The sequence below is a fragment of the Schistocerca cancellata genome, chromosome 4, assembly GCF_023864275.1.
Source record: "Schistocerca cancellata isolate TAMUIC-IGC-003103 chromosome 4, iqSchCanc2.1, whole genome shotgun sequence".
Classification (NCBI taxonomy): Eukaryota; Metazoa; Arthropoda; class Insecta; order Orthoptera; family Acrididae; genus Schistocerca; species Schistocerca cancellata.
The window spans coordinates 550,864,027-550,872,451 of NC_064629.1; the positions used below are offsets into that span (position 1 = coordinate 550,864,027).

Below are 8,425 nucleotides of genomic sequence, written 5' to 3' on the forward strand. Positions count from 1 at the left end.
TACGATTCGATAAGACAGTTCAATTTAGAGAAACCAGGAAGGAGGATGTATGTCTGACAGGTCGGAAACGTATGCGATCTAACATTATAGCCAATTTTTAAGTGCAGAACGTTGTAGTCTTAGGAGTGCATGTGTTTATGTTCTCTCTCTCTCTTACCAATACCTTCCAGGCACCACCGATCCTAGACTCTAGAGTTGATAGCTTGGGTGATTTACGTAAAAATGTATGGAACTCCATTCGTCTGAAACTCGATCGCGTATAAAAATGAGTCGTTTCTTCTTCTTCTTAACTGTGTGCTGTTACATCATGGCACTTTCAAATTTGTTACTATACATCGATAAGCAGTGCTAAGCTCCTCGACTTGGTCACATCGAGAGAAATCCCATGTACTTGGACGGGTTAGGACTCGGAAAGCTCTATTCATTCACGAGACGTGGAGTGTAGCAGTCTTCTTCTGATCGGATGCGTGTTAATTCGGTGACGGTGCTGCAGGGTAGGTTGGTCAATGACAGTGTGAGGAGGGTCTTTTACCCTAAGATGGCGAGAATGTTCTGTGACTCCCATACACAGAGAGATGGATCGTAAATTAAGTACTATGCTTGAGGTCTTAAAAATGTGTAGAGCGCGGTCTGGTATGCTTTGATGATTTATGTGTTCGAGGATTAACTGTGAATGGGCGTGCTGAGCGGTCATCTATCCGTGTTCGTAATGATACTCGCAAAGTAGAGAAGGGATTGTTGAATTATGATACTGACATTGGGGAAACATGCTGTCACATGATTGGCTGAAGTTGGAGTTAAGGTAAAATTCATCGTGCTATCAAGTGTGTTGCTCAATACTACAGTACATCGGCGGTGTCTTTTCCATCATATCCGTGCATTGGTTACCACATAAAGATTGAGTGGCATCGCTTGTTTGAGTTGGGGAAGAAGTTTTGTGGATGGGTGACAACATCTGTGGGTTACTAGCAGCTAAACAGCGATCGCGTACATGAGTGCAAAATTAGGAATAACTCGAAATGGAACGTGGAGCCATCATCTATTCCGTCAATGTGACATATGAGTTTAAATGTAGAGGTCGTGAATCACTTTCGGGGTGGTGGTGATTAGTGTTTAACGTCCCGTCGACAACGAGGTCATTAGAGACGGAGCGCAAGCTCGGGTTAGGGAAGGATTGGGAAGGAAATCGGCCGTGCCCTTTCAAAGGAACCATCCCGGCATTTGCCTGAAACGATTTAGGGAAATCACGGAAAACCTAAATCAGGATGGCTGGAGACGGGATTGAACCGTCGTCCTCCCGAATGCGAGTCCAGTGTGCTAACCACTGCGCCACCTCGCCCGGTGAATCACTTTCGCGCGGTAGTTTGGAAACTCTCCACAACGCTGCCAAACTCTTCTAGTTTCCTTATGTTGTAAGTATGTTTTATTTAAAAATGATCCATTGTTACGCTATCCTCCGTAAGAATGTTATTTACGCCTTGCGATGTCTGGTTTTCTGTGAGAGGTCTTGGATCAGAGCGTCTTAATTTCAGTTTAGAATCTGACACAAACCTTGAAGTCGTGGCAGAAAACGAAATGTTTGGCAATGTACAAAAGCGTGTTAGAAAACAGTGTTTGAATCAGGACCAGAGGGAGCGTCTCTTACGATAATTCGCTTAGAGTATAGGTGATGAAACTTTAAAGTGGTCGCTGTGGTGTCTGTATATTTAATACGATCGTGTCCACATAGTCAGCTGCAGTTTGAGGTGTCTGACTAGGTGAACAGTTACGAATACCTGGATGGCTCCACGCTACGCTATTCTGGGGAAGTATTGTGAAATCTCCTTCTTCGCGCTGGAGGCCCACCGTAGCTACGCGTCATTGCGCCTGCATCGACGCCTAGGTGACTTGTAAATAGGATGAGCTTTTATAGTTCGTAATTTTTCTATGTTGGGGTGGGTATATAATAACGAAGATAGCATGTTGGGGATCTGTAGTACTTGTATCTAGTTTGGGGACATACCACATTGCGCGCATTTCTACCGAATGCTCAAAACATGGTCGTGTTGCAGTAACTCAGCTCGATCTGTTTCTACATGGGTTGCAGAAAGGTGTTGGATATGTCTTTCTCCGATATAAATTGGAACTAGCACTTGTGGAAAGCTGTAGAAATGGGATCAGTTGCAGGACGTGTAGAGGGTGATTAAAAGCAGGTTGTAATTTTACTGTAGAAGCTAGGTTCGGGAAAGGAGACTCGTTTAGAGATATGAGAATGCTGCAAATATGATTGAGTAGTGATCGTAATCCGATGCAGGTATGTGTTTGAATGGAGGGAGGTGATTCCAAATGATTGACATCATTTCGAACATATAGCGTAACGCTGGATATCTGAGAAGCTACTGTACATTTTTCTTCTTACTACCTCAGTAAGCACATCATCTACTACTACTGTTTGTGTTTCTTCTCAATCAGTCATCGCCTATAACTTGGTGGATATATCGTGGAACCTATGAAATGATGCCGAGACAGAGTGGATTACAAACACTAAATAATTATCTACACTTCTGGAAATTGAAATAAGAACACCGTGAATTCATTGTCCCAGGAAGGGGAAACTTTATTGACACATTCCTGGGGTCAGATACATCACATGATCACACTGACAGAACCACAGGCACATAGACACAGGCCACAGAGCATGCAAAATGTCGGCACTAGTACAGTGTATATCCACCATTCGCAGCAATGCAGGCTGCTATTCTCCCATGGAGACGATCGTAGAGATGCTGGATGTAGTCCTGTGGAACGGCTTGCCATGCCATTTCCACCTGGCGCCTCAGTTGGACCAGCGTTCGTGCTGGACGTGCAGACCGCGTGAGACGACGCTTCATCCAGTCCCAAACATGCTCAATGGGGGACAGATCCGGAGATCTTGCTGGCCAGGGTAGTTGACTTACACCTTCTAGAGCACGTTGGGTGGCACGGGATACATGCGGACGTGCATTGTCCTGTTGGAACAGCAAGTTCCCTTGCTGGTCTAGGAATGGTAGAACGATGGGTTCGATGACGGTTTGGATGTACCGTGCACTATTCAGTGTCCCCTCGACGATCACCAGTGGTGTACGGCCAGTGTAGGAGATCGCTCCCCACACCATGATGCCGGGTGTTGGCCCTGTGTGCCTCGGTCGTATGCAGTCCTGATTGTGGCGCTCACCTGCACGGCGCCAAACATGCATACGACCATCATTGGCACCAAGGCAGAAGCGACTCTCATCGCTGAAGACGACACGTTTCGATTCGTCCCTCCATTCACGCCTGTCGCGACACCACTGGAGGCGGGCTGCACGATGTTGGGGCGTGAGCGGAAGACGGCCTAACGGTGTGCGGGACCGTAGCCCAGCTTAATGGAGACGGTTGCGAATGGTCCTCGCCGATACCCCAGGAGCAACAGTGTCCCTAATTTGCTGGGAAGTGGCGGTGCGGTCCCCTACGGCACTGCGTAGGATCCTACGGTCTTGGCGTGCATCCGTGCGTCGCTGCGGTCCGGTCCCAGGTCGACGGGCACGTGCACCTTCCGCCGACCACTGGCGACAACATCGATGTACTGTGGAGACCTCACGCCCCACGTGTTGAGCAATTCGGCGGTACGTCCACCCGGTCTCCCGCATGCCCACTATACGCCCTCGCTCAAAGTCCGTCAACTGCACATACGGTTCACGTCCACGCTGTCGCGGCATGCTACCAGTGTTAAAGACTGCGATGGAGCTCCGTATGCCACGGCAAACTGGCTGACACTGACGGCGGCGGTGCACAAATGCTGCGTAGCTAGCGCCATTCGACGGCCAACACCGTGGTTCCTGGTGTGTCCGCTGTGCCGTGCGTGTGATCATTGCTTGTACAGCCCTCTCGCAGTGTCCGGAGCAAGTATGGTGGGTCTGACACACCGGTGTCAATGTGTTCTTTTTTGCATTTCCAGGAGTGTAGTTGGGTGCGGTGTGATGGAGTCGCAAGACGTGCATACCCATTGTTGATTTTCGGTCACTATTATTTGGTATCGTATGCATCCAGTTATTGATGAGGTAATATTATACTTAGTATTAGTGCTGGGTGTGTGATATGTTCGCATTTGAGGATCCGGTTTATATAGTGTATGTGTTTGTGCAAAGGAAATGTCTATGTACTGTTGTAGGGAGGGTATGGATTTGACTTGGAGTACTGTGATAGCGAAGGGAAGAGTATATCTAGTCGTAAGGAAGGTACAGCTATTTCCAGAGCCACTGCCGACAAGAGGGTGTATTTCCGATGCTTCGCTCATTCTTGAATGCTGTTCAACTGAAAGCGCGATCGTAATATTTAATTGTAAGTATAATGATATACATATATGCGACCAGTTTTCAGGAATGAATCCGTGTATGGAAAGTCCGTGGTGCTAATGATTCACATTTACTGTTAACAGCAGCATCTGTGCGAATGTAGAGGCCTGTTGGATTGTAGGAATGTATATGAGTTAACTTTGCCCTTGTCTAGACGGCCAGATAGCGAACTAATACTTAGTATGTGTTGGGTGGCTTTCGTGATCAAGTGGAACTTTGAGAAGATGGTATGGTTGTGATGGAGTGTTATTCCAGCCAATGTAAATTGTTCGGTTGACTGTTTGTGGACATTTCGCGTCTTTATTTGGTTGAGTGAAGATCGAATATGGTGTGTGGAAGATACGTTTGCCTGTTCTCTAGACATGGGAAGGACCTTCGTTGGTTTGTAAATTATATGGATGATTTGGAGTATGTTAGATCAGCGAGATCGGTATTCGCAGTTGGAAAAATGATTTTTCATATGCTTGTTTCTAGTTACTCAGTGGTCTAGAGGACGCTCCATGTAGCTAAAGTTTCGTGTTTGTAGGGAAATGACTTTGAGTCTATATGTCGGGAATTATGTTGCATTAGCTATCGGGAGGCTACAGCAGTGTACTTGATATCGAGAAGTATAGCGAAAATGGCATAATATTATGGCTAAAATACGTGTGTTCTTGTAATCCCCGAGTCTGGAGATGTGCATAGAAAAGCGAGCAGGCAAGGAAGCAGAGACAGTAACGCGTTTGTATCGAGGGTAAACGATCGCAAATTTGTAGAACAGTTCTGAGATTGACTTCGGTTCTCTGATGTAAAAGGGGTGATTTTGTATCATGTGGGATGTGAACTGTATGTTTACTAGATCGACAAGGTACTCGGTGATATATTGCCAGGATGATGATCGGTTTCACGCTCCAATATTCTTGGGAGTGTGGTATGTATTTGATGATCTGTAGACAAATTTTTTTTCGGGTGCTGAAGAGATATAAAAGATAACTGCACTGATTGTCTAAAATGTGTATATATTGTATTGTAAAGTTAATTTGGCTTACACTGTGTAAACTGTGTATATATTGCATTGTAAAGATAGTATGGTTCATGTTATGGCATGACTAGAGAGGATGACTGTGTGTCCTATCGTGAAGGACGTATAAATTGGGCAGGTTGATAACGACGAGGGTATGAGTGAGAATTTTTAAGTGGAAAATTATATTAGCAATAAATAATGAAGTACAGTCGTCAATAGGAGAGATTACGTGTACATTGATTGGTGTCAGACTGTAGCAGGATGAGTGTGAATGTCTGTAATTAAATTATTTGCGTAAATTAGGAGTTGTTTGCGTGTCTGCAGAGTGTGTATTGTGAGTGCAAGGATAAGATGGAGAGTGTTTTGCCTCACTGTGATAAATATATTCTATCTATAAATAAAATGTTTGAAAGTAAATAGAGTGGACTCCTTCCTTACTCTCCCCAGCAATGTAGTACAGCCTGAGTAATTTTAGCATAATTCTCGCCCTTCAGACCACAATCTGGGATTAGGTCATAGGAAGGATGACAGTATGATCTCGTGGCAGTAATGTGTACTATGTCAGTTGGACAGTAAATCTCGTGGTGGAGACACCACCTGTAAAATAAAGACTTGTGTTCAGATCTGTTTCCTGCCATCCCCCCCCCCCCCCACCACTATCGTGGATGATGTCATGTGCTGTGCACGTTAGTACAGGTTAGTGCACGTTGGTACAGGTTAGCCCGCCAACATGGGTCAGTAAGGGGGTGTGATGCTGGGTTGAGGATCATGGTGGAGACTTTAACTATTTGATTCCAAGTCCAGGTGGGTGTGGCATTGGTGAAAATTGATTTCAAGTCCTAGGTTCTATGAAGTGGTATCACGTGACTAATGCAGTAGCCAATAGGAGTGCAATAGGGGTGCTAGGTCATGAATGAACACCACACTGATATGAAACTTCCTGGCAGATTAAAACTGTGTGCCCGACCGAGACTCGAACTCGGGACCTTTGCCTTTCGCGGGCAAGTGCTCTACCAACTGAGCTACCGAAGCACGACTCACATCCGGTACCCACAGCTTTACTTCTGCCAGTACCTCGTCCTCTCATTCTGGAACCACACTGATAGTTGGAAAATGTGGAACTTCTCATTTGATCATTGAATACTGAACTTGTAAAATGACTTATTGAATATGATGAAAATTGAAATGGAGTAAAGTACTTAGTTAATTTATAGGTTAGATGTGCAATGTGGGTTTTACTTCAGTTAGCATATTTACAGAAGACTATGTCTGGCACAAGTATAAAGGTGCGGGCTTGAGACTGTGATGCAAGCGGTCACTCGAAGGCCACTGACGCAGCGTGTGTCTGGTTATAACACGCGAGAGAGAGCACTGATTTAGTGTCATTACTGGACTTCATGGTAGCGCCCTCTGTTGGCCACGATGTGAACTAAGCCAGTTGGGCTCTGGAGCTCGCGGTGAACACAGTGGATGCAGTCATCTTGACTACCAGTACTTGCATCATGATCTGACGTCAGGAGAGCGCCCTCTGCTGGCATGGATATGAACTAAGCCCGTTGTAGTCCAGACACACTGGAGAACACACCTGCTTGAAATTGGTTAAATAATAAAGGCAAGTCCTTTTTTCCCGCCATTTTCTTTGCTTAGTAGACATAACTAGGGTGTGACACATTATCATGTTGAAATTTGAAATTCACACCATTTTTCTGGGGGAGGGGGGCATGGCACTTTCCTGCCAAAATTCAAACTTCCCGCCAAAATCCGCCATTTTGATTGGCGTCACGGCCGCCATCTTGGATGACGTCATTTCCGCTATCTTGATTAACGGTACTTTGGCGCCATACCCGCCTTGTTCCAATACTATTGACCATGTCATAACCTAAATTCGAATATCTGTAGTGACATTTACATGCTGAATAAAGTGTGTGCATGCCGTAGTTCGTTACTAATTTACGTTTTTTTCATATAATTCAATAACTGTCACCCTTTATTTTTGCTTAGCAAGAGACACAGGATGCTAATTTCAGAGTATCTGAGCAGTCAGCATCAAATATTCGGTGACGAGGACGAAGATGTAGAATACGAATGGAAAAAGTTCAAAGGAATCATGCTATATGCCCTAGAAAAGTATGTTCTAAGTAAGGTCTTAAGGGATGGGAAAGACCCACCATGGTTTAATAGCCATGTTCGAAACGTGCTACGTAAACAAAGAGAACTTTATCTCAGATTCAAGAGAAGTAAAAACCTATCTGACAAACAAAAGCTGAACGAAGCGAAAATGGGCGTTAGGAGGGCAATGAGAGTAGCATTCAATGTCTCTGAAAGTAAAACAAAAACCTACCTGAGTAAAAACCCTAAGAGGTTTTGGTAGTATGTAAAATCAGCAATTGGGACAAAATCATCTATTCTTTCAGTCAGTGACCATACCGGCACCAAAACGGTAGATAACAGAAGGAAGGCTGAAATACTGAATTCGGTCTTCTGAAATTGTTTCATCATGGAAGATTGTAGCACAGTCCCTCCTTTCAATCGTCGTACAAACGTCGAAATGGCAGCTATTGAGTTAACTGATCACAGTAAAGAAAATCAACTACAATCGCTTAGTAATGGAGGGGCGTCAGGACCTGATGAGATATCTATAAGATCCTACAAAGATTATGCGAGAGAAGTTGCTCCCTTTCCAGCCGTAATTTATCGTAGATCGCTTGAGCAACAATGGGTGCCTAATGAGTAGAAGAAAGCGCTAGTCTCTCCCGTTTTCAAAGGGGGACCTAGGACAGATGCACACAACTATAGACCTTCTATCATTGACGTCAATCTGTTGTACAATTATGTAAAATATTTTATGTTCAAGAATTATGACGTTCTTGGAGAATGAAAATCTCCTCTAGAAAAAGCAACATGGATTACATAAACAGAGATTCTGCAAAACTCTGCTCGCTCTCTTCCTCCATGAGATCTACAGCGCCATAGACAATGGCGCTCAGGTTGATGCCGTGTTTCTTGACTTCAAGAAGGCATTTGACACCGTCCCACACAGCCGTTTAGTGGAAAAAATACGAGCTTATCG

At 44.8% G+C, this 8,425-nt stretch overlaps 1 non-coding gene across 1 annotated transcript; it reads right to left on the reverse strand.

The window, feature by feature from the left end:
• Positions 1–1,266: 1,266 nt before the first annotated feature.
• Positions 1,267–1,339, reverse strand: Trnaa-cgc (transfer RNA alanine (anticodon CGC)). The gene has a single exon. It is a non-coding gene; the product is annotated as a tRNA-Ala (tRNA).
• Positions 1,340–8,425: the final 7,086 nt, after the last annotated feature.